The following is a 27,622-nucleotide window of genomic DNA, read 5'->3' as shown; positions in this document are numbered from 1 at the left end:
AGGATTTGAACCCATGACTTCTGACTCCAAAGCCCGGGCTTTTTCCACTGAGCCACGCTGCACTTACTGTGTGCCAAGCACCATTCTAAGCACTGGGATAGATACAAGGTAATCAGGTTGGACACAGTCCCTGTCCCATATGGGGCTCACAGTCTTAATCCCCATTTTACAGATGAGGTAACCAAGGCCAGAGAAGTGAAGTGACTTGCCCAATGTCACCCAGCAGACAAGTGGCAGAACTGGGATTAGAACCCACGTCCTCCGGCTCCCAGGCCCATGCTCTATCCACTACGCCATGCTGCTTTCTTGACTCCTCTCTCTCATTCAACCCGCATATTCAGTCCATCACTAAATCTTGTCAGTTCAACCTTCACAACATTACTTAAATCCACCCTCTCCTATCCATCCAAACTGCTGCCACATTATTACAATCGCTCATCCTATCCCACCTGGATTACTGCGTCAGCCTCCTTGCTGACCTTCCAGCCTCCTGTCTCTCCCCACTCCAGTCCATACTTCACTCTGCTGCCCGGATCATTTTTCTGCAAATGAGAAGCATTTGTAGAGAAGCAGCGTGGCTCAGTGGAAAGAGCACGGGCTTTGGAGTCAGGGGTCATGGGTTCGAATTCTGGCTCTGCCACATGTCTGCTGTGTGACATTGGGCAAGTCACTTAACTTCTTTGAGCCTCAGTTCCCCCATCTGTAAAATGGGGATGACGACTGTGAGCCCCACGTGGGACAACGTGGTCACCTTGTATCCCCCCAGTGCTTAGAACAGTGCTTTGCACATAGTAAGCACTTAACAAATGCCATTATTATTATTATTATTACAAAAGTGTTCAGAACACGTCACTCCCCTCCTCACAAAACTCCAATGGTTGCCCATCCACCTCTGCATCAAACAAATACTCCTCATCATTGGCTTTAAAGCAGTCCCTCACCTTGGCCCCTCCTACCTCACCTCACTACTCTTCTACTATAATCTAGCCCGCACAGTTTGCTCCTCTAGTGTTAACCTTCTCACTATCCCTCGATCTCGTCTGTCTCACCACCAACCTCTTGCCCACATCCTGCCTCTGGCCTGGCACCCTCTCTCCTCAAATCCAACACACAGTTACTCTCCCCACCTTCAGAGCGCTCAATAAATATGATTGAATGAATGAACAGCGTTTGACAAGTAGAATGCACTTAACAGTAAAAAAAAAAAAAAGAAGAACCCAGAATCCCAGCTCTGACCTCCCCGCCCCCCATCTCGCTTTCAGATTCTGGATATTAACGTGAAGGCCACGGCTCTGCTGGTGAAGGCAGTGGTCCCTGAGATGGAGAAACGGGGGTAACGGGAGCCCCGGGAGAGGGGAAGGGTCGGGGGTCCTGGTGGCTCTGGGACGGGGGAGAGAAGTCGAGGCATCTCGCCGCTGCTGTCTCACCGTCTCTGTGCCATTGCACAGAGAAGCAGCGTGGCTCAGTGGAAAAGAGCCCGGGCTTTGGAGTCAGAGGTCATGGGTTCAAATCCCGGCTCCGCCAATTATCTTACTTGTACATATCTATTCTATTTATTTTATTTTGTTAGTATGTTTGGTTTTGTTCTCTGTCTCCCCCTTCTAGACTGTGAGCCCACTGTTGGGTAGGGATTGTCTCTATGTGTTGCCGACTTGTACTTCCCAAGCGCTTAGTACAGTGCTCTGCACACAGTAAGCGCTCAATAAATACGATTGATTGATTGATTATCTGGGGCACATCTCCTCCAAGAGGCCTTCCCTAACTAAGCACCCCTTTCCTCTTCTCCAACTCCCTTCTGACTTGCTCTCACTGTTCATCCGTCCTCCCAGCCCCACCGCACCTATGTCCATATCTGTCATTTGTTTATTTCTATTAATGTCTGCCTCCCCGCCTCTAGACTGTATGCTCGCTGTGGGCAGGGAATGTGTCCCTTCACTGTTGTACTCTCCCAAGTGCTTAGTACAGTGCCCTGCACACAGTAAGTGCACAATAAGTGTGATTGAATGCATGCAGGCATGAATGAAGTGGCAGAGAAGGAACTAGAACCCAGGTTCCCCAATTAATAATAATAATGATGGCATTTGTTAAGCGCTTACTATGTGCAAAGCACTGTTCTAAGCACTGGGGAGGATACAAGGTGATCAGGTTGTCCCACTTGGGGCTCACAGTCTTAATCCCCATTTTACAGATGAGGTAACTGAGGCCCAGAGAAGTGAAGTGACTCGCCCAAAGTCACACAGCTGGCAATTGGCGGAGCCGGGATTTGAACCCATGACCTCTGACTCCAAAGCCTGTGCTCCTTCCAATGAGCCACACTGCTTCTCTAATTCCCAATTGCCAGGCTAGTAGTGTCCTTTTCACTGGGCCACAATGTACTCTCCCAAAGAATATTAAAGAGTTCTGCATGTAAGCTCCTCTTCTTCACTGTAAGCTCCTTGTAGGGAACAGGTATACCAACTCTGTCAGTTCTTGTATTCTCCCAAGCACTTAGTAAGTGCTCTGCACACAGTAAGCGCTCAATCTATGCGACTGATTGACGTGAACACTCAATAAATACTACTGATTGATTGATTGCACAAAAGATAATGATGATGTTAAGGTGAAATAATTGTAGATCTCTGAAAAATCAGATGTGTGAGATTTGGATTAGTAGAAAGAGTGCAGGCCTGGGAATCAAGGCCTTAACTCTTGCCTGCTGTGTCACCTTGGACAAGTCACTTAACTTCTCTGTGTCTCATTTTTCTCAGCTGGAAAATGAGGATAAGATATCTGTTCTCCCTAATGTTCAGACTGTGAGCCCCCCGTTGGGTCAGTGACTGGGGCAAGATCTTAGTACAGGGCTTGGTGCATAGTAAAGACTTAACGAAAACCATGGTTATCATTATAGAGAAGCAGCATGGCTCAGTGGAAAGAGCACGGGCTTTGGAGTCAGAGGTCATGGGTTCAAATCCCGCCTCTGCCACTTGTCATCTGTGTGACTTTGGGCAAGTCACAACTACTCTGGGCCTCAGTTCCCTCATCTGTAAAATGGGGATTAAGACTGTGAGCCCCACATGGGACAACCTGATCACCTTGTAACCTCCCCAGTGTTTAGAACAGTGCTTTGCACATAGTAAGCGCTCAATAAATGCCATCATCATCATCGTTATTAATGTGAGATTTTATTACAAACTGTGCATAAAATGCTGTGGGGAATTGTTCTAACAATGGGTAGAATGCAATGTGATGTTGGAGGAAATGATTGTGGATATGTACACAGTGTTGATCTACATGAAACTATATAGCGTGAGTTTCCCTAATGAAGGGTTCTTCAAGATTGTAACCTAGAGTTAAGTACACAAATCATTGGCTCGACTCCTGGGTCTACAGGAACAGAGAAATTAGCAACTGGGCTCTATGAAGGAAAATCTTCTTGTCACTTTTAGCCAATGGGCTAACTTTGGATTCCACAAAACCTAATCCACCAGACTGTTATATCCTTGAGAGCAGGGAACTTGTCTACCAACTCTATTGTATTCTACTCTCCCAAGCGCTTAGTACGGTGCCATGCACACAGTAAGCATTCTACTAATTGTAGCAGAAAAATCATTCTGTCTTCCAGTTGCTTCTCTAGATAAAGAGTTCACCATAAAGCACTTTGAGGTGATTCTGGCTTCTTATATTTCTCAGTCTGTCAATAATTTCTGTCTTTGGCTTTTCCAGCTACTGCTAATTGTATATCTTTTTGGCGTATACTGTGTTCTATTTAAAGAAGCATCTTAGGGCACCTTCAGAAAATATACCCATAGTCATGGTGAATGATCAAAATGCCTTGTTTATCCTGAATATTTTCCCCCCAAAACCTTTTGGAGGTGAAGGCATATTTAGAAAAATCGATGCTTTGGTACTTTTATTTGCTGAGAGAAGGAATGAGATGCTTGGATAGACGGGGAAACAGATTTCTTTGAAAATGAACAAAATTGACTGGAGGATCACGGAAGAGCCCCAAACGGCCACCTTTTGTATAGTTTGGATTTGTAGCATTGTGATCCATCTGCATTGAATAACTGCAGAAAATAATGCATAACAATTGTGAAATTTTCTTCAACTTTCTCATTGGGCTTCTCTCTTGATTCTCTGGCCGTTGACAATCAGTCACTCAATCAGTGGTATTTATTGAGTGTTTGCTATGTGCAGAGCATTGTACTAAGCACTTGAGAGAGTACGATACAACAGAATTAAGCAGGCACATTCCCTGCCCACTGTCCTCTTGTTCCTGACTTCTTTCCTGCCTGAAAACGCCTTCTCCCGTCATATCCAGCAAACCATTGCTCTCCCCATCTTCAAGGCACTACTAAAATCACATCTGCAGGAAGCCTTCCTTGATTAAGCCTTCGTCTCCTCATCCTATTATCCCTCCTTACTGCATCACCTATGTGCTTAGAGGCAGCATGGCCTAGTGGCAAGAGCATGGACTTGGGAATTAGAAGATGTGAGTTCTAATCCCAGCTCCATCACCTGTGTGCTGTGTGATCTTGGGCAAGTCACTTCACTTTTCAGGGCCTCAGTTATCTTAATGGTAAAATGGGGATTGAGACTGTGAGGCCCACGTAGGACAACCTGATTAGCTTGTATCTACCCCAGCAATCAATCAATCAATCAATCGTATTTATTGAGCGCTTACTGTTTGCAGAGCACTGTACTAAGTGCTTGGGAAGTACAAGTTGGCAACATATAGAGACGGTCCCTACCCAACAGTGGGCTCACAGTCTAGAACAGTCTTGGCACACAGTAAGTGCTTAACAAATACCATCATTGCTCTGCACGCAGTAAGGGCTCAATAAATACGATTGAATGAATGAATGAATTATTATTATTATTATTATTGAGTCCATCTCTCTTAACCACTTAAGGCACCTACCCTGGCCACTTTGTACATATCAGTAAACTCTCTTGCATTCCTTTACATTTGATTTACTTTAGTGTTTCCCCTGCTGGATTATGAGGTTCTTGTGAACCTCTTGTGAGGTTCTTGCTTAGAGAAGCAGCGTGGCTCAGTGGAAAGAGCCCGGGCTTTGGAGTCAGAGGTCATGGGTTCAAATCCCGGCTCTGCCAATTGTCAGCTGTGTGATTTTGGGGAAGTCACTTAACTTCTCTGTGCCTCAGTTACCTCAACTGGAAAATGGGGATGAAGACTGTGAGCCCCATGTGGGACAACCTGATCACCTTGTATTCCCCCCCAGCGCTTAGAACAGTGCTTTGCACATAGTAAATGCTTAATAAATGCCATTATTATTATTATTATTATCCTTGGGCTTGACAGGATCAGTTGGCTAGCCAAAGAAGCCAGATATCTGAGTGAGAAGGAATTATCTGTGAGTAATGAGTCAGGGGATGTTTTCTCTCTATCTCCTCACAAGGTACAAGTGGAGAGGGATTGGAATCAATCAGTAGTGTTAATGAGTGCTTACTGTGTGCAGAGCACTGTCCTAAGCACTTGGGAGAGTAATATAGAGTTGGAAGCGTGTGAGTGGGAAGAGACCAGGTGTTTGTTGAACACACATAGGTCTTTCCAGAGATTTACTTTTGTTTATCAGCTCACATTAGGAATTAAATCGATATGACTTCATTAACTGGTAATTGACCAATCAAAATATAGAATTTTCTAATGGTCGTTCATAATTTTTCCACTTTACGGCACAATTTTTGCCCCACTACTAAGCTAATTAAGCTGATGATCCCCATAAGTGGAATAGTGCAGAGGTGATTAATCAGTATTTGAATTGCTTTTTAATAGCAAAAGTTATTACCATCCTGTATGGATGTGCTGCTTTCCCTGGGTGTAGGATCTATTATTTATTGCATTTTTTTCCCCAGCACTCAATGCTTCTTGCAGGCGAATTCTACCTTCCCACTTTCTCAGCTCTTTTCTCATTTCTCTTGTTGACCTGCAGCCCCATTTGACCAAGGCTTCAACATTGTGATTTTTAAACTCTTCTTTATCATTATTATTATTATTATTATTATCGTTATTAATGAGAATAATACTATCGATGAGGATCATAACGGTATTAATAATACTGATATTTATTAAGCATTGTGCGCAAGGGGGTCATCGGGGATTTAAACTGCAGCAGGGCACCCCTTAGACTCTTTTTCTACAAAACTGCCAGAGCATGGACCTAGGAGACAGAAGGATCTGGGTTCTAATCCCACCTCCACCAAATGTCTGCTGTGTGATGTCGGGCAAGGCGCTTCACTTCTCTGGGCCTCAGTTACCTCATCTGTAAAATGGGGATTAAGAGTGTGAGCCCCACCTGGGACAGGGACTGTGTCCAACCCAATTAACCTGTACCCGCCCCAGTACTTAGAACAGTGCTTGGCACACAATAGGTGTTAACAAGTACCATAATTATTATTACCACTGGAAATCCTCTATCTTCCTATCACAACTAGCAGGTCCCTGCTCCCAACATGTTCTATGCATGTCAGGCGTCAGGGATATACCCGGCCACAGCTTGCAGCCTCCGCAAATTTTATTTTATTTAATTTTTTCATGGTATTTGTCAAGTGCTTACTATGTCCAATATACTGTACTAAGCACTGGGGTAGATACAAGCCAATTAGGTTGTATACAGTCCACGTTCCCTGTGGGGCTCACAGTCTAAATCTCCATTTTATAAATGAAAGAACTGAGACATAGAGAGGTGAAGTGACTTGCCCAAGGTCACACAGCAGACAGGTGGTGGTGCCGGGATTAGAACCCGGTTCCTTCTGACTTCCAGGCCCGTGCTCTATCCACTAGGCCACACTGCTTCTCTGTGCTGTCTAGGTGGCTGGGATCTAAATAATAATAATAATAATAATAATAATAATAATAATAATAATAATAGCATTTATTAAGCGCTTACTATGTGCAAAGCACTGTTCTAAGCACTGGGGAGGTTACAAGGTGATCAGGTTGTCCCACGGGGGGCTCACAGTCTTCATCCCCATTTTACAGATGAGGTAACTGAGACACAGAGAAGTTAAATGACTTTCCCAAAGTCACACAGCTGACAATTGGCAGAGCAGGGATTTGAACCTGTGATTTCTGACTCCAAAGCCCTTGCTCTTTCCACTGAGCCATGGAGTGGCTGCACCCTGAGGCCCTGTTGGACTTTAGACTTTAATAATAAGGATAATAATAATAATAGTTATGGTATCTGTTAAGTTCTTACTATGTGCCAAGCGCTGTACTAAACCCTGGGGTATCTACAAGACAATCAGGTCAGTCACAGTCCCTGTCCCACCCAGGCCTCCAAGTCTAAGGGGGAGGGAGAACAGGTAAGCTTATTGTGAGCAGTGTGGCTCAGTGGAAAAGAGCACGGGCTTTGGAGTCAGAGGTCAGGGGTTCAAATCCTGCCTCTGCCAGTTGTCAGCTGTGTGACTTTGGGCAAGTCACTTAACTTCTCTGGGCCTCAGTTACCTCATCTGTAAAATGGGGATTAAGACTGTGAGCCTGACGTGGGACAACCTGATCACCTTGTAACCTCCTCAGCGCTTAGAATGGTGCTTTGCACATAGTAAGCGCTTAATAAATGCCATTATTATTATTATTATTTTTGTGGGCAGGGAATGTGTCTGTTTATTGTTCTATTGTACTCTCTCAAGCGCTTAGTACAGTTCTCTGCACTCAGCAAGTGCTCAATAAATACGATCGAATAAATGAAAGGTATTAAATTCCCACTTTATTCACTCGTGTATTTATTGAGCGCTTACTGTGTGCAAAGCACTGTATTGAGTGATTAATTTTACACGTGAGGGAACCAGGGATCAGAGTAGTTATGTGACTAGCCCAAGGTCACCCAGCAGGAAAATGGCAGAGCTAGGATCAGAACTCAGGTCCTCTGACTAATAGGTTCTTGCTGCTCTTGCCACTGAGCCAATTTTGTCCATCACTCAATCCATCAATCAATGGTATTTATTGAGCGCTTACTATGTGCAGAGTACTGTACTAAGTGCATACTGTTGTTTTGTACTTATAGAATTTTATCTTTCCTACTGTGTCTTCCCCACCGTATTTTTAGACTGTGAGCTTCTGGAGGACCAGCAGCTAGGTCTAAGTCCGGCCCATGGATTTCTTCCAAACGCCCAATAGAATGCTTTGTGGATAGAGCACAGGCCCGGGAGTAAGAAGGTTATAGGTTTCAATCCCAGCTCCACCACTTGTCTGCTGGGTGACCTTGGGCAAGTCATTTCACTTCTCTGTGCCTCAGTTTCCTCTGTAAAAAATGGGGAATAAGAGTGTGAGCCCAGTGTGGGACAGGGACTGTGTTCCAACCTGATTAACTTGTTTCTACCCCCTTGCATAGAACAGTGCTTGGCACATAGTAAGCACCTAATGAGTACCAAAATTATTATTATCTTTATTATTATTATTATCATTACTTTAGTGGAAAAAGTGTCATGCTACATACTGAGGTAGATTCAAGATAGTCAGACACAGTGCGTATCCCACATAGGGCTCACAGTCTAAGAGTTAAATGGAAGAAGCATCTTGGTCTAAGGGGTAGAGCCCCTGGGAGTCAGAAGGAACCATGTCCTAATTCCGGCTCCGCCACTTGTCTGCTGTGTGCTCTTGGGCAAGTCATTTCTCCGTTCCTTGGTTACCTCATCTATAATATGGGGATTAAAACCGTGAGCCTCTTGTGGGACATGGACTGTGTCCAAACTGATTTGCTTGTATCTACTCCAGCGCTTAGTACAGTTCCTGGCACATACTAAGTGCTTAATACATAGCATTTTTTTTTTAAAAAAACAATTTCTAAATCCCAATCTGTCAGTGCAGTTTTTTCATGCCTGTCTTTGGAGTTTTGGAGAACTGAGTAAACTGCCTTGCCTACACTTGGTGAGCTAAGTTCTTTAAGAAAATAAGGTAGCAGCTTAAGGGAATAAAGATGTGCAAAGCTGAGCCTCTGCTGAGGGCCTTCAAAAGAAGCTTTTGGTCTTTCTGAGTGACTGCTCGCATTCTTGTGTGTCTGAGCTGATGCCAACCTTATTGGATCCCCCAATCTCCCAGTTCAATAGTCAGACTGAAGGTCAGGCCTGAAATACAGGAGCACTTAAAATTCAGCATTTTGAAGGGCAAAGAAAAGTAAACATCCTTCCTGGGAAATAAAAATGTGCTAATTTAGAAGTCCTGCCAGGAATGAGACCTCAAAACCATTTGATCAAAGACAGGATATCTTGGATATGAAACAGGACGCAAACTCTCTTCAGTGATTCTAGTCCTAGTCTTTTCCTCGGTCTGGAGGAAAGAACTCTCCTCTGGGAATCAATAGGCTTGGGTTGTAATCCTGGTATGGCCTGCTGGAGTTGTACCTTCATAGGTGAAGGTTGTTCATTGTGGAACTAGGTTTCTGAGGGCTGAACAGGCCTGCCAGGAGTGTGGCCTAGAGGAAGGAGCTCAGCCTAGAGGACCCGGGTTCTAATTCGGGCTCCGCCAGCTGTCTGGTGTGTGAACTTGGGTAAATCATTTCACTTTTTTTTCCCTCTGTTCTCTCGTTTGTAAAACAGGGATTAAGGGCCCCATGTCAGACAGGGACTGCGTCCAATCTTTTAACTTGTATATACTCCAGCACTTAGAATGGTGTCTGGAACATAGTAAGCGCTTAACAAATGCCATAAGAAATACGATTGATGATGATGATGATAAGAAAAGGGTCGTCCCCTGATCGTTCCTTGGCATATAGGAAGCATTGAGCAAATACCACAATCATTATTATTTATCATTACTATTTATTATTATAATTGTTTTTATTCTTTCCCACATGGGGCTCACAGGCTAAGAAGGTGGGAAAGCAGGTATTGAATCCACATTTCACAGATGAATATGATTATTATTGTATTTGTTAAGCACTTACTATATGTCAAGTACTGTACTAAACGTTGGGGTAGATAGAAGATTATGAGGTCCCACATGTGGCTCTCCCATGCTATTATTATCTTTATTATTATTATTGTTGTTTTTATTATTATTTCCCACATGGGCTCACAGTCTAAGTAGGAGGGAGGCAGATATTGAATAACAGCGTGGCTTAGTGGATACAGCATGGTCCTGGGAGTCAGAAGGACCTGGGTTCTAATCCCAGCTCTGCCATATCATCATCATCAATCGTATTTATTGAGCGCTTACTGTGTACAGAGCACTGTACTAAGCACTTGGGAAGTACAAATTGGCAACATATAGAGACAGTCCCTACCCAACAGTGGGCTCACAGTCTAAAAGGGGGAGACAGAGAACAAAACCAAACATACTAACAAAATAAAATAAATAGAATATTTAGAATAGAATAGAATAAATAGAATAGAATAAATAGAAATAGAATAGCCATATGTCTGCTGCGTGACCTTGGGCAAGTCACTTAATTTCTCTGGGCCTCAATTCCCTCATATGTAAAATGGGGATTAAGAGTGCGAGCCCCACGTGGGACAGGGACTATGTCCAACCTGATTACCTTGTTTCTACCCCAGTGCTTAGAACAGCCCTTGACACATAGTAAGGGCTTAACAAATGCCATCATCATCATCACGAATCCTCATTTTTCAGATGAGGGATGTGAGGCCCTGAGAAGTGAAATGACTTGCCCAAGGTCACACAGAATACAAGGGCAGAGCCAGGATTAGAACTCCCAGGTCTCTTCACTAGTCCAGGCTACTTCTTGGATGAAGAAACCGAGACAAAGAGAAGGTGACGTTATCCACCTGCTCACTTGGCGTTCTCCGTGCTCCAATGGAATCAAACAAGGAGGGTCGAGAAGGTCACTGGCATAAACAACTATCCTTGTGATCAATTCCTTCATGAAGGTTCTCCATTCTGAAACTCGAGGACCTAAGCCCGCCTGTAGTTTCTGATGGGAGACCCTATTCATTCATTTGATCGTATTTATTGAGCACTTACTGTGTGCAGAGTACTGTATTAAGCACCTGGGAGAGTATAATGCAACAGTAAACAGACTCATTCCCTACCCAACAAGCTTATCATCACCGACTTATTATCTGCTCCTCGGTGACTCATCCAATAACCAGAAAATCCTAAAGGAATGAATGTCAGGGAATCAGGTTGATTTCAGGAGTTCTAATCTTGGTTCTCCAACCCCTTTGCTCAGTGAGACACCTTCATTTTCCTGTGCCTTGGTTTCTCTAGAGGCAGAGTGCCTAGGCCTCATTCATTCATTCAATCGTATTTATTGAGCACTTACTGTATGTAGAGCCCTCTACCAAGCACTTGGGAGAGTGCAATAGAATAATAATCAGACACGTTCCCTGCCCATAACGAGCTCGTAGTGATATATGAAGCAATAACTACTTAGGTTGGGAATGAAAAAGTTTTCTTTGTCTATGAAAGATGAATGTTTTGCTAGTGCAGTTGAATATGTTGTCAAGGGGCTTGTTAAATTGACAATTTGATAGCTTTTGAGGCAAAAATCTGCACAATGGTTTGGTGTAATTTATTTACATGTATACATATATGCACTGATTTGGGGTATCCTAATGTTTCCACAAAAGTCAATGAAGTATATAGCACGGTCCGAGTTTATAAGTGCCCGTTTTTCAGTTTTAACAGTTATAGCGTGTCAGCTAGCTGCTCTCCCGTCCTGCATCATTGCCATAATCAGTCGCTAATGTTTTATTAATTAACATGTTGCCATTTGCCAGTTGTGAGGTTTTCCTCTTGCTAAGTTACTATAGCCACTAGGCTCAAATCATGTTCACTTTCCTCAACAGAAAGGGCTTTATGCTTGCTCAGTAATGTATTCCCAAAGAAGAAGCCCGACTTACTTTTCACCCCTATGTAGAACACAGGAACATTAGGAAAGTAGAAACATTAGGAATAAGAACATTAGGAAGAAGTGTGGCCTAGTGGAAACAGCATGGGCCTGGGAGCCGGGGACCTGAGTTCTAATCTCAATTCTGCACTTGCCTGCTGTGTGACCTTGGGCAAGTCACTTCGCTTCTCTGTGCCTCCGTTTCCTTTTCTGGAAAATGGGAATTCAAAGGCTGTTCTCCCTCAGAGAAGCAGCGTGGCTCAGTGGAAAGAGCACGGGCTTTGGAGTCAGGGGTCATGGGTTAGAATCCCAACTCTGCCAATTGTCAACTGTGTGACTTTGGGCAAGTCACTTAACTTCTCTGGGCCTCAGTTCCCTCATCTGTAAAATGGGGATTAAGACTTTGAGCCACCCATGGGACAACCTGATCTCCTTGTAACCTCCCCAGCGCTTAGAACAGTGCTTTGCACATAGTAAGCGCTTAATAAATGCCATTATTATTATTATCATTACTTAGGCTGTGAGCCCTAAGTGGGACAGGGACTGGGTCCAACCTGATTAACTTGTGTCTACCCCAGTACTTAGTGCAGCGCGTGGTGTAGAGTAAGTGCTTAATGAACACCTTTATTACTGTTATTAATAGCACTCTTGGCCCATTGGAGCCAATCTGGTTTCACTTCCCAATGAGGAGGATCAAGAGAAGAATAAAAAGTAATAATAATCATTGTGCTATTTAATAAGTGATTACTATGTGCCAGGCACTGTACTACGTGCTGGGGTGGATACACGCAAATCGAACTGAACACAGTCACTATCCCAAGAAAACAAGGGACTGGTTCTTCATCATGAAGAAAGAGAAGCAGTGTGGCTTAGTGGAAAGAGCATGGGCCTAAGTCAGAGGACCTGGGTTCTAATCCCGGCTCCTCCTTTTCTCTGCTGTGGGTCTTTGGCAAGTCACTTCACTTCTCTGAGCCTCAGTTCCCTCTCCTGAAAAATGGGGATTCAGTACCTGTTCTCCGTCCTACTTAGTCTGTGAGCCCCTTGGGGGATCTGATTATCTTGTGTTTACCTCAGCACTTAGTATAGTGCTTGGAGCATAGTAAATGCTTAACAAATATCACAATCTTGCCTAAGGTCAGCCAGCAGGAGCAGAGCTGGGACTTGGATCAGAATACATGGGTTCTCATTCCCATCTCTCATGTTGAGAAGCAGCATGGCTTAGTGGAAAGATCCTGGGCTTGGGAGTCAGAAGTCATGGGTTCTGATCCCGGCTCCACCACTTATCTGCTGTGTGACCTTGGGCAACTCATTTAACTTCTCTCTGCCTCAGTTCCTTCATCTGTAAAACGGGGATTAAGACTGTGAGCCCATGTGGGACAACCTGATAACCTTGTATCTACCCCAGCACTTAGAACAGTGTTTGGCACATAGTAAGCGCTTAACAAATACAATTTTTATTACTATTATTATTATTTTCCATGTCCGTGTCTGGAAATCCCCAAGCATGACCAAGTGACTTTTTTACCCAACTGTGTTGCTCCTTTGGATAGTGGAGTCAGAGCTGCCCCTCCTCAGGAGGCTAATTTTTTTTTAAATCGTATGTATTAAGCACTTACTATATGCAGGGCACTGTACTAAGCACTGGGCTAGGTACAAGCTAACCGGGTTGGGCACAGTACCTCTCCCACATGGAGCTCACAGTCTTAATCCCCATTTTACCGATGAGGTAACCGAAGCAAAGAGAAGTTAAGTGACCTGCCCTCGGTCACATCAATCAATCAATCAATCAATCATATTTATTGAGCGCTTACTATGTGCAGAGCACTGTACTAAGCGCTTGGGAAGTACAAATTGGCATCACATAGAGACAGTCCCTACCCAACAGTGGGCTCACAGTCTAAAAGGGGGAGACAAAAAAAATAAAAAATAAAACAAAATAAAATAAGTAGGATAGAAATGTACAAGTAAAATAAATAAATAGAGTAATAAATATGTACAACCATATATACATATATACAGGTCACATGGCAGACACAAGTGGTGGAGTTGGGATGAGAGCCCAGCTCACCTGTCTCCCAGGTCCGTGCTCTATCCATCAGACCACACTGCTTCTATTGTCACTGCTCCATCACCCTCATTCATTCATTCAATCGTATTTATTGAGCGCTTACTGTGTGCAGAGCACTGTACTAAGCACTTGGGAAGTACAAGTTGACAACATATGGAGACGGTCCCTACCCAACAATGGGCTCACAGTCTAGAAGGGGGAGACAGACAACAAAACAAAACATATTAACAAAATCAAATAAATAGAATAGTAAATACGTACAAGTAAAATAAAAAGAGTAATAAATCTGGACAAACATATATACAGGTGCTGCGGCAACCCCTGGTATTTACTGAGCACTTACTCTGTGCCAAGCAGAGAAGTGCAGACCTTCTGGGAGACTTGTCAGTCAGTCAGTCGATTTTATTAAGTCTTATTGTGTGCAGAGCACTGTACTTAGCATTATAACGCTATAACAGACACATTTCCTTAACCTGGTAGACAATTTCTCTGCCCTGTAGGAACTTACAAACTGGTGGGGGGTTCATTTTACCATTCTGTCTGCCCTTGGGATGTAGTTTAGCTGTCTACAGCTGTGCAAATTCACAGGTAGCGAATTCACAGTCTACCTCATTTCACTCTGGACAGATATCCTAAATGTTGGGGAAATATTGGCCAGCAATTGAAACAAACTTTAAGATTTGAAATCTTTTTTTTTTCTGGATTAGGAAGAGAGTTTTCTAGATCTCTGAAGGTCTGGGTTGCTATGCTTTAAAGCCCTGCCCCTGCTCTCTGTGGTTGGTTTAAAAGTCAGTGTCGTAATTCCCTTTTATTATAAGCCCCAAATTGATTCAATAGGCAGCACCACTTCCTTTTGTGCAGGGATCAATATTCATTTTTTTCCATTTTGACTTGGGCCTCACATTTCTGTCATCCTTAGATATTCCGGTTGCTCTGCAAGGTGTCTGTTAAAGGGTAGTTGAATGTTTTGCCTTGTATGGGTGCTGTACTCCGCACTAGATTCTGTCAAGTTGGCTAATGTATTATAGTGATAGTATCAACGTTTTTGATTTATATTCCTCCAGACATACAACCCACTTTCTTTTTTGCTTTTTTCACTTCAACAGAGTCCTCACTTAAAGACTTTTACTGATTATTTTTCAAACAAATCCCCCTCTTTTCTTTCTTGCTGCTTCTGTCTTTTAGCCGATTTTCTCTTTTGGTTCTTTGTCTGCGAATGTGTCCATTGGCATTCATCTGCATTGGCTCGTGGCTAATACATAAATGATACAGGTCTTTCTTTTTTGCTTCTCTATCCCTTTCTACTCTGGATTTCTTAAATTGGCATCCTTGGAAAACTAAAAATCCTCCACCGAAAACCATCCCTCCAGGCGTTGTATAAATAACAACAAGCAGAGCTCCACTACTGATTTAGGAGGTTTAGGAGACCCTTTTCTTGATTTCTAGCATGATGAAGCTGGTAGTTCAACCAGGAAGTAAATGTGATAGGCTTCGATGACATTCCTTTTGGGTGGAGGTAGAATAATAATAATAATAAGTAATAATAATGATACTTAACCACTTACTACATGCTAAGCACTGTTCTAAGTAATAATAATAATGATAATAATAATGATGGCATTTGGTAAGCACTTACTATGTGCAAAGCACTGTTCTAAGCGCTGGGGGGGATACAAGGTGATCAGGGTGTCCCATGTGGGGCTCACAGACTTAATCCCCATTTTACAGATGAGGGAACTGAGGCTCAGAGAAGTGAAGTGACTTGCCCAAGGTCACACAGCAGACATGTGGCAGAGCTGGGATTCGAACCCATGACCTCTGGCTCCAAAGCCCGGGCTCTTTCCACTGAGCCACGCTGCTTCTCTAAGTACTGCGGTAGATACAAGTTAATCAGGTTGTACACAGTCCCTGTCCCACGTGGGGCTCACACTCTTAATCCCCACTTTCCAGACGAGGTAATTGAGGCCCAGAGAAGTGAAGTGACTTGCCCAAGGTCACACCGCAGATGGGATTAGAATCCAGGTCCTTCTGATTCCCGGGCCCGTGCTCTACCGCTAAGCCTGAATATCCCGATAGATCCCGGGGTCCCTGAAGGATAGCCACAGCACTTTACTTGCGGTAGTTGCTTAATATATTCTGTTACAATATTAGGAGGAATGATGAAGAATGACCTTTTCTAACCTCCAGCTCTTCCAGGTTTGAGGTTTTACAGCTGAAGACCCAGCAGAGGGAGCCCAAGTTAATTAAGAAATTCTCTTGCTTGGGCTGTGCTGGCCACATCGATTGCGGGATGTGGAGAGGAGGGAAACAGAGGCCTTGGTAATTTCACACTGCATTTGAATCAGGAGGGAGGAAACGGATCATCTGCAAATGGAAAGGGCAGAGTTAAGGAAGGCCGGTGTTTCATTTCTGAGCTCTCAGAAAATGCTGTCAGTGCTGGAGTTGGAACAAAACCCCCTACCTTTTCTACTTTGCTGTGGACCGTGAATCCCTTAGAATTATAGTCGAGTCTAGTGAAAATCTCTTTTGTGAATATGCTTCGGGTAATTTCCAGGTGAAGGTTTTTATTTTGAAGATGGCCACTTACTTCTCTGACTCATTATATCATTTCCAAGGCAGTATGTTTGCAGATGCTTAATATTCAGAGGAAAACACAAGATCAGTCTAGTTTAATCTGGGGGCTGTGAGGGAGTGTAACTCTTCCCTGAGTTAGGTTTTCAGCTGGCTGACAGTTGCTGGGAAATCAGGGTCTCTGTTGAGGCACCGAGAATGATCTCTTGAGAGTCCACCAGTGAGACTGTGGCTCTACAGCCATGAACTTTCTGCGGGGACAGAATGTGGAGATGGTTATGGACAGAATGTGGAGATGGTTAGTGCCAGCGCTTAGAACAGTGCTTTGCACATAGTAAGTGCTTAGCAAATGCCATCATTATTATTATTTATTATTATGGTTATGGTTGACTCCATCATTACCATGGTGACTAATTCTGACCCACCTGCAAAGTGTGGTTCAGTAGGGCACCGGAAGCCACGGTAACTGGGTTGTAGTGGTAGCGTCAGAGGTAGCGTCTGGTCTAGTGGAAAGAGCATGAGTCTGGGATTCAGCAGACCTACCTGGGTTCTAATGCCAGTCCCACCAGTTGCCTGCTGTGTGACCTTGGGCAAGTCACTCGTCCCCATCTTTAAAGCCTTATTGAAGGCCCATCTCCTCCAAGAGGCCTTCCCTAAGCCCTCCTTTCCTCTTCTCCCACTCCCTTCGGCGTCGCCCTGACTCCCTCCCTTTATTCATCCCCTGCCTCCCAGCCCCACAGAAATTATGTACATAATTGTAATTTATTTATTTATATTAATGTCTGTCTCCCCCTCTAGACTGTAAGCTCGTTGTAGGCAGAGAATGTGTCGGTTAATTGTTATATTGTACTCTCCCAAGTGATTAGTACAGTGCTCTGCACACAGTAAGCACTCGATACATACAACTGAGTGACCTGAATGAATTAGTTTTTCCGGGGTTCACTTTCCTCACCTGTAAGATGGAGATTCAAAACCTGTTCTCCCTCCCACTTAGTCTGTGAGCCCTTTGTGGGACAGGGACTACATTCAACCTGATTATCTTGTATCTACTCCAGTGCTTAGTACCAGGCTCGGCAGATAGTAAGCGCTTAACCAATACTATCATTATAATTATTTAAGTGGGTGATAGCGGTAGTGGGTACTAGAGGGGTTGGGGAGGAGCTGATGCAATTCTCTCTCCTCATTATTCTACTTAGTCAAAACCCACTTTCTGGGTGTTGGGGGGAGACCGTGGACAAAGCCATTCTGTAGCTTCTCACCCTACATGGAGCAAGTTATGTCACAGGATGTGTTGGGAATGGATCAGGAGGTTAAAGCTAACTGAAGATTTATAAGCTGCAATACTTGCGTCACAACTCCTCACCATTGGCCATAAAGCAGTCAATCACCTTGCCCCCTTGCTGCCTAACCTCAGTACTCTCCTACTACGACCCAGCCTGCACTCTTTGCTCCTCTATTATTAACCTTCTCACTGTACCTCGATCTCGTCTGTCTTGCCTGTGACCTCTCTCCCATGTCCTGCCTCTGGCCTGGAATGCCCAACCTCCTCATATCTCACAGACAATTACTCTTCTCCCATTCAAAGCCTTATTGAAGCCATAACACGTCCAGAAGGCCTTTCCTGACTAAACCCTCCTTTTCTCTTCTCCCACTCCCTTCTGCATCACTCTGATTTGCTCCTTTATTTACCTCCCCTTCCCAGTCCCACAGCACTTAGGTACATTTCTAAAGAGAAGCAGCGTGGCTCAGTGGAAAGAACCCGGGCTTTGGAGTCAGAGGTCATGGGTTCAGATCCCAGCTCTGCCAATTGTCAGCTGTGTGACTTTGGGTAAGTCACTTAACTTCTCTGGGCCTCAGTTCCCTCATTTGTGAAATGGGGATTAAGACTGTGAGCCCCCCATGGGACAACCTGATCACCTTGTAACCTCCCCAGCACTTAGAACAGTGCTATGCACATAGTTAAGTGCTTAATAAATGCCATCATTATTATTATTTCTATATTTCATTTATTTATATTAATATCAGTTCCCAACTCTAGACTTTAAACTTATTATGAGCAGGGAATATGTCTGTTTAGTTATATTGCACTCTCCCAAGAGTGCTCTGCACACTGTAAGCACTCTTACATAAATACAATTGAATGAGTGAATGAAAAGCTGCTATCTTCTGCCTAAATGATCAAACAGCATGGCTTAGTGGAAAGAAACCCAGATCTGAGACTCAGAGGACCTGGGTTCCAGTCCCAGCTCCACCACTTGTCTGCTATGTGACCTTGTGCCTCAGTTCTCCTATTTTCCCTCCTACATAGAATGTGAGCCGTATGTGGGTCATGGATGTGTCCAATCTGATTTACTTGTGTCTTGAGAAGGAGCGTGGCTTAGTGGCAAGAGCCCAGGCTTGGGAGTCACAGGACGTGGGTTCTAATCTCGGCTCTGCCACTTGTCTGCTGTGTGATCCTGGGCAAGTCAATTAACTTCCCTCTGCCTCAGTTACCTCATCTATAAAATGGGGATTAAAACAGTGAGCCCCACATGGGACGACTTGATTACCTAGTATCTACCCCAATGCTTAGAACAGTTCTCCCCCTTTTAGACTGTGAGCCCACTGTTGGGTAGGGACTGTCTCTATGTGATGCCAATTTGTACTTCCCAAGCGCTTAGTACAGTGCTCTGCACATAGTAAGCGCTCAATAAATACGATTGATTGATTGATTGCTTGGCAGGTAGTAAGTGCTTAACATATAATATTATTATTATTATTACCTCAGAGCTTAGTACACTGCCTGGCATATTGTAGGGCTTTACAGATACCATTTCAAAATGAATATGGTTTTTCAACTATTTCTCTTAGAGGAAATCAATTGGCTCTGTGAAAGGAGACCACTGGGAGTGAGGTGCCTTGTTGAGTCTTGAGTAGAGTGCTGTGTGTCCTCTGGGTGCTCAATACATAGTAATTAAATTGGACCTCAAATAAAGGAGGCAGAGGGGTTCGTTGATAGAGCATTTCCAGAGGCAAAACCTCACTTCTACTCCTGCCTGGCATAGAACACCTACACATCTCACTGAACACCAATCTTTCATTCATTCATTCAATTGTATTTATTGAGCACTTACTGTGTGCAGAGCACTGTACTAAGTGCTTGGGAAGTACAAGTCGGCAACATATAGAGACGGTCCCTACCCAACAACGGGCTCACAGTCTAGAAGAGGGAGACAGACAACAAAACAAAACATGTAGACAGGTTTCAAAATCGTTAGAATAAATAGAATTATAGCTATATGCACATCATTAACAAAATAAATAGAATAGTAAGTATGTACAAGTAAAATAAATTGAGTAATAAATCTGTACAAAATATATACAAGTGCTGTGGGGAGGGGAAGGAGCTAGGACAGGGGGGATGGGGAGGAGGAGAGGAAAAAGGGGGTTCAGTCTGGGAAGGCCTCCTGGAGGATGTGAGCTCTCAGTAGGGCTTTGAAGGGAGGGAGAGAGCTAGTTTGATGGATATGTGACATTTTTCTCTAAACAGGGGATGATCTCACTTTACTCAGCAGGATATTGTGTAAAACATCGAAGGAGAGCAGAGTGCTATGTAAAGGAAAGCCCTTGAATGAACCAATGAACAGAACTTTATTTTGCCCAGTGGAGAATGAGAGCAGCAGAATCCAACAAACCACATCCCTCCTCTGTTTCTAGAAAATTCCACTTCCTCCCAGAGTCGTTCTTCAACTCTTTCCTCAGTTACCTATCAGTGCGGAGACTTTTGCCACACTGGTGGGGAAGCACAAAGAGCACCTCTTTCCTGTCAAGGTGCTTAATAGCAATAACGAGGAGAAGCAACGTGGCCTAGTGGTAAGAGCACGGGCCTGGGGGTCAGAAGACCTGGGTTCTAATCATGGCTCTGCTATTTGTCTGCTCTGTGATCTTGAGCAAGTCACTTCACTTCTCTGGGCCTCAGTTCCCTCATCTGCAAAATGGGGATTCAATATCCGTTCTCCCTCCGACTTAGACTGTGAGCCTTATGTGGGACCTGATCATCTTGTATCTAATCCGGCGCTTACTACAGGGCTTGACACATGGAAGTGCTTAAAATATCATTCTTATTATTTTTATAATATTTAAGCACTTTGTGCCAAGCACTTACATTGCACCAAACACTGTGGTAGATCAGATACAATCCAAGAGGGAGGGAGAACAGTCACTCATTCAATCGTATTTATTGAGCATGGCACTGTACTAAGCACTTGGGAAAGTACAATATAACAACAAACAGAAACATTCCTGCTCAGGTATTCATTCATTCATTCAATCGTATTTATTTAGTGCTTGCTGTGTGTAGAGCACTGTTCTAAGCGCTTGGGAAGTACAAGTCGGCAACATATAGAGATGGTCCTTAACCTACAGCGGGCTCACAGTCTAGAAGGGGGAGACAGACAACAAAACATTTAGACAGGTGTCAAACATCAGAATAAATAGAATTATAGCTATATGTACATCACTGACAAAATAGGTATGTAATCCTCATTTTATAAATGAGAAAACGGAGGCACAGAAAGTCAGCCAGTGAATCATATTTATTCAGCAGTTACTGTGTGCAGAATACTGTACTAAGCGCTTGGGAGAGTACACTAAAACAATAAACAAGCACATTCCCTGCCCACAACAAAGTGACTCACCCAAGTTCACAGATCAAGCGCTTAGTACAGTGCTCTGCACACAATAAGCGCTCAATAAATACGATTGAATGAATCAAGCAAGTGGTGAAGCTGGGACTAGAACTCAGATCTTTCAATCAATCAATCGATCGATCAGAGTGCTTATGGAGCACTTACTACATGCAGGCCACTGTACTGATCACTTAGGAGAATATGGCCGGAGGAGGAGGGAGGAGGATGGCTGAGGAAGACGTTCATGACAGCAGCCCCCTCCTCCTTCTCTGCAGCCATTTTGCGGCCCCTCACCCGTGGACCTCTTCCTCCCCTTCTGCTGCCGAAGCTACCCGCTCTTCCCCCACAATTCTAGCTCGGTTTGGCGCTGACCCAGTTCTAGAGTTTATGTCCTGAACGTTAACAACTTAATAGGCTGCTGGTCCTTTAAAAAATGGCTGGCTTTGCACCAAGGACCCCTAAGACAGGGAAAAGGTGGGAAAAGGAGGAAAATTGTTTCTGCTTGCCGGGAGAAACAAAATGTCTTCTACAACTAATCTAGACTGTGAGCCCGTTGTTGGGTACGCACCGTCTCTGTGTCGCCAACTTGTACTTCCCAAGGGCTTAGTACAGTGCTCTGCAAACGGTAAGCGTTCAATAAATACGATTGAATGAGTGAATGAATGAACTAATACTTATCAATAGTATAATTATCATTCTCAATTTACAATCAACTATTTTGACATACGATTAGAAATAAATAAGAGAAGCAGCGTGGCTCAGTGGAAAGAGCCTGGGCTTTGGAGTCAGAGGTCAGGGGTTCAAATCCCGGCTCTGCCAATTGTCAGCTGTGTGACTTTGGGCAAGTCACTTTACTTCTCTGTGCCTCAGTTCCCTCATCTGTAAAATGGGGATTAAGACTGTGAGCCCCCCCGTGGGACAACCTGATCACCTTGTATTCCCCCAGTGCTTAGAACAGTGCTTTGCACATAGTAAGCGCTTAACAAATACCATAAAAAATAATAGTGTATCTTCTTCTATTTATATATTTCCAAGCGTTCACTGCCATGCTCTTCAACCAGTAAATGCTCAGTGCATAGCGAAGATGAGGGAGAAGAAAGTTTGCGTGGATACATTTTGAAGGAGTCCATTCATTCATTCATGCAATTGCATTTATTGAGCGCATACTGTGTTTAAAGCACTGTACTAAGCACTTGGGAGAGTACAATACATTGTGGATTTTTGCAGCTGAAGGTGGAATAAATTTGACCAATGATATTAAGTGCCTACTGGGAGAAACAAAATGTCTTCCACAACCAATACTTGTCAATATTCTAATTATCATTCTCAATTTACAATGGTCTATTTTGAAAAATCATTAGAAAGAAATGACAATTTAGCAACTAACAAATATTTTGACATAAAAATGAATCACAGAGAAAACTGTTTAAGTAAACCCCTTTCATTGCAATTAAGGTGAAGCATGAGAAAGGACTGCTGAAAGATAATTTGAATGGCTTTTTGCCATCATTAAACATAATCATGGTGATTATGATGCAAATGGTAATTTTCACAGATTCAATACCTCCATTTCCCTAATCTTCATGAGAGTTCTAACTAAAATGCATTAGTATTCTTAGTTTACTTAGCTAGAAAAAGATATAATTATTAGGCTGATTTTCTGTGGAACTAAATATAAATGCCAGCTCCACCTTTTGTCTGCAGTGTGACCTTGGGTAAGTTATTTTGCTTCTCCATGTTTCAGTTTCTTCATCTGGTCTTCCTCCTGCTTAGACTGTGAAACCTGGCAGAACAAGACTGTGTCTGAACTGATAATCTTGTATCTACCTCAGTTTCTACCTCTGTTTTTATTTAGCAGAGTGCTTGGCATATAGTGAGCACTTAACAACACCAAAATTATTACATGCTGAAAAATTAAGCAGGTTTATAAATGCTGTAAGAAAGGCAATACCAACTCTGTTGCTTGTCTGCTGTGTGACCTTGGGCAAGCCACTTAACTTCTCTTTGCCTCAGTTACCTCATCTGTAAAATGGGAGCTAATACGTGAGCCCCATGTGGGATGTGGACTGTGTCCAACTGGATTAGCTTGATTCTACCCCAGTACCTTTACAGCTCTGGGATCATGGTAAACACTTAACAAATAACATTAAAAAGAGGTCTGAAGCTATTCTTACTTAATTTCTCTTATTGCAACTATTTGCTTCTCAATTTCAACTTCTTAGCTCAGCCTTTGCACAGAGATGCTCTTGTTGGGAGCATTGAGTGTGTTTGTTTACTGTTATAATAGTAATAATCATCATCATCATCATCATCATCATCATGGTGATATTTGTGAAGCACTCACTATTTGTCAGGCACCGTTCTAAGTGCTGGAGTAGGTACAAGTTAATTTCATTGTATACACTCTCTGTCCCACATTAGGGCTCACAGTGTTAATCCCTACTTTATAGATAAGGGACCTGAGGCACAGAGAAGTGAAGTGACTTGCCCAAGGTCACACAGCAGTCAAGATGAAGAGGTAGGATTCAGACTCAGGTCCTCTGGACTCCCAGCCCCGTGCTCTATCCATTAGGCCATGCTAGCTTCTGTATTGTACTCTCCCAAGCGCAATGCTTTGCAAACAGTAAGTGCTCAATAAATTCGATTGACTGACCTACTGACTTCCACAGAATTGGGACTAAAGTATAAAGAACGATTTACTATAATATTAAAACAGAATCCTAATATGATGATGACGTATACAAGAGACTTCCATCAAAATCTATCTTCTCACTTAAAGCAATTCAGCTTTCCTGATTTTGACTGGAAAAAGAAACTTCCAATTCCATTTGGTTCTCAGGTGAAATTACAAAGCACAGTGAAGGGAAGGAAATTGGAATATTCGAGGGTATTATGTTGTCAGCCCTCTTCTAAAACCTGAAGATATGGCCACATCTTGCTTTATTTTAACTGTAGCAGAGTAGAGTTCATACAAAAGCTCATAAATCTTGTTCTATTTTGGCTAAGACTGTAGAGGCCCTGAAATTAGGTTTATCCTGAAGTTGATCTGAGTTTAAAGGAGATCTGACTGTGGGCAAGAGGATTTGTTCTGTGAAAAGAAATGTCAGGAAGATGCTGTTGGAGTGATCTTTATAATACTCTCTGTTGGAAAAGCTTATTTGGCATGATAGCTCTATCTATAGAGTTGATGAATGAAGTACATAGTCATTTTCAACCATCAGTAAGGCATCCCATCAAAATCTGTGTTTAGAATCATAAAGAGTCTTTGGATTTCTTGTAATATGTTGACACTGCCTATCCATATAGTCCTAAAGAGCAAAAATATCTTGTACGAAAATCTTGTATCTTGTGCAGTCATTTGAAGCTTAATTTATTTGGGAGATAATTAAAATGAAAATAATTTGGTATCTACTCAGTTTTAATGTAATAGTAGTAGTAATAGTAATGCTGTTTATTAGGCACCTACTAAATGCACTAGCCACCGTACTACGTGCATGCAAAAATACAGCAGAGGCACGGAGTATGTCCCCTGTCATGAGAAACTCTAATGTGGGAGATATCGAAATGACAAATCAAGCAAAGCTAAATAAGCTAAAAGCAAAGCTAAATAGCTCCCAGTTGCACGTTCTTTCCATTAGGCCGCACTGATAGACAGTGCGGTTTGTAGAATCCAAGCATTTCATGTTCATTCTAGACAGTTCTGCAATGTTGATGTGTCACTTTTAGCCAGAAGACTCTCCACCATTTCTCGCTTATTTATGCAGCGTGGCGTCGTGACTCCCTCCGGCCTGGGAGTCAGAAGGTCACGGATTCTAAATACTGACTCCAGGAAAACTCCAATGAGGAAGACCTTGCTTTCTAGGGTTCCGTCATTATGCATCAATATTGAGGGTCTGTGGTCCAAGTTAAAAGGACTGGTTCTGCTCCCTCCATCCTTAATAATAATAATAATAATAATAATTATAATAATAGTGGTATTCGTTAAGTGCTTATGATGTGCCAGGCACAGTTCTAAGTGCTGGGGTGGATACAAGCAAATCAAGTTGGACGCAGTCTCTGTCCCATGTGGGGCTCACAGACTCAATCCCCATTTTACAGATGTGTGCAGAGCACTGTACTAAGCGCTTGGGAAGTACAAGTCAGCAACATATAGAGACGGTCCCTACCCAACGACTGTGAGCCCCATGTGGGACAACCTCATTACCCTGTATCTACACGTGGCTCAGTGGAAAGAGCACAAGCTTTGGAGTCAGAGGTCATGGGTTCGAATCCCGGCTCTGCCAATTGTCAGCTGTGTGACTTTGGGCAAGTCGCTTCACTTCTCTGGGCCTCAGTTACCTCATCTGGAAAATGGGAATTAAGACTGGGAGCCCCCCGTGGGACAACCTGATCACCTTGTAACCGCCCCAGTGCTTAGAACAGTGCTTTGCACATAGTAAGCACTTAATAAATGCCATCATCATCATCATCACGAGGTAACTGAGGCGCAAAGTAAAGTGATTTGCCCAAATTCACACAGCAAAGTGGCGGAGTCAGAATTAGAACCCATGACCTTCAGACTCCCAGGTCTGTCTTCTATCCACTACACCAATAGTAATAATTGTAGTATTTGTTAAGCACTTACTATGTGCCAGACACTGTACTAAGCGCTGGGTTGGATACAAGCAAATCAGGTTCATTCAATCACTCATTCAATCATATTCACTGAGTGCTTACTGTGGGCAGAGCACAGTACTAATCGCATGGGAGATTACAATACAATAACAGACACGTTTCCTGCACACAGTCCCTATCCCACATGGGACTCACAGAATTAGCTCCCATTTTACAGATGAAGTAACTGAGGCACAGAGAAGTTATGAGACTTGCCTGAGGATACCCAGTAACAAGTGGCGGAACTGGGATTACCTTTCTTGCAGCACTTAAAAATCTGTTTAATTTTTGAGCATGTAATAATGTTGGCAGTTGTTAATAATAATAATAATAATAATAATAATAATAATAATAATAATAATGAAGGTGATGGTATTTGTTAAACACTTATTATGTATCAAGCAATATTCTAATGGGTAGATACAAGCTAGTCAGGTTGGACACAGTCCGTGCCCCACAAAGGACTCACAGTCTTAGTCCCAATTTTACAGATGAGGTAGCTGAGGCACAGAGAAGATAAATGACTTGTCCAAGGCCACACAGCAGACAAGTGGTGAAGCCGGGATTAAGCGCTCATTATCTGCAAAGCACTCTGCTAAGCATTGGGGTAGGTGCAAGATAATCAGGGTTGAATCATTTTGAAGGATCTTTCTGAGGACAGCCCGTCTTCCAATTTCTATCCATTCTGACTGTGATGAGAATTTCACTTTTAATGATGGGAAATGCATCCAATCAATTGATCGGGGCATTTATTGAGTGCTTGTTATGTGTGGAGCAATCAGTCGATTGTATTTATTGAGCACGTGAGAAGCAGCGTGGCCCAGTGGAAAGAGCACGGGCTTGGGAGTCAGAGGTCATGGGTTGAAATCCCGGCTCCGCCACTTGTCAGCTGTGTGACTTTGGGCAAGTCACTTAACTTCTCTGGGCCTCAGTTACCTCATCTGTAAAATGGGGATTAAGATTGTGAGCCCCACATGAGACAACCTGATCACCTTGTATCCTCCCCAGCGCCTAAAACAGTGCTTTGCACATAGTAAGCACTTAACAAATGTCAAAATAAATAATAAGGGGGAGGAAAGTCCAGGCCTTGAGGGAAAACGTGGGAAAAGGGTAAGTGGCCAGATAGATGAGATTGAAGTACAGAGGGTAGGTTGGTGTTTGAAGAGTGGAGTGTGTTGATTGGGTTTTAGTAGGAGGTCAGTGAGGAAAGGTAGGAGGGAGAGAGCTGATTCATTCATTCAATCGTATTTATTGAGCACTTACCGTGTGCAAAGCACTGTACTAAGCACTTGGAAAGTACAATTCGGCAACAGAGACAATCCTTACCCAACAACGGGCTCACAGTCTAGAAGGGGGAGACAGACAACAAAACAAAACAATAATATCAATAACATCAAGCTGATTGAGCGTCTTAAAGCAGAAAGTAAAGAATTTCACCTTGATGCAGAGGTGGGTAGGGAACTCTTGGAGGTTTCTGAGGAGTGGAAAGATATGGACAGAGTGTTTTTTCAGAGAAATAATCCAGGCATCAGAACAACGTGTAAACTGTGGAGGAGAGTGATAGGATGGAGAAGGTAAGTGCGGTGTTGTGTGAGTGTGAGTGGATGTGAGTGCTTGGATTAAGGTGGTAGCAATTGGGACTGAGTGAAAAGTGCAGATTTTAGCGATGTGGTGAAGGTAGGACTGACAGGATTTGGTGACAGATTGAGTATGTGGGTTGAATGAGAGAGACGAGTTGAGGAAAATGCCCAGGTTATGGGTCTGGGAGACAGGGACGATGGTGGTGTTGTTTAGGTTATAGAAAAGCAAGGGGGAGGACAAGGTTTATGCAGGAAGATAAAGAGCTCTGTTTTTGACATGTTAAGTTTGAGGTG

At 43.3% G+C, this 27,622-nt stretch overlaps 1 protein-coding gene across 2 annotated transcripts in view; it reads left to right on the top strand.

The window, feature by feature from the left end:
* The window catches only part of TAFA2 (TAFA chemokine like family member 2), a 526,830-nt gene that overhangs the window by 52,007 nt on the left and 447,201 nt on the right, over positions 1-27,622 (top strand). The gene's annotated exons all lie outside the window — the stretch shown is intronic.

The sequence above is a fragment of the Tachyglossus aculeatus genome, chromosome 2 (genome assembly GCF_015852505.1).
Source record: "Tachyglossus aculeatus isolate mTacAcu1 chromosome 2, mTacAcu1.pri, whole genome shotgun sequence".
Classification (NCBI taxonomy): domain Eukaryota; kingdom Metazoa; phylum Chordata; class Mammalia; order Monotremata; family Tachyglossidae; genus Tachyglossus; species Tachyglossus aculeatus.
Note: the sequence above shows the minus strand (reverse complement) of the source record. Positions and strands in the feature narration are given on the sequence as shown.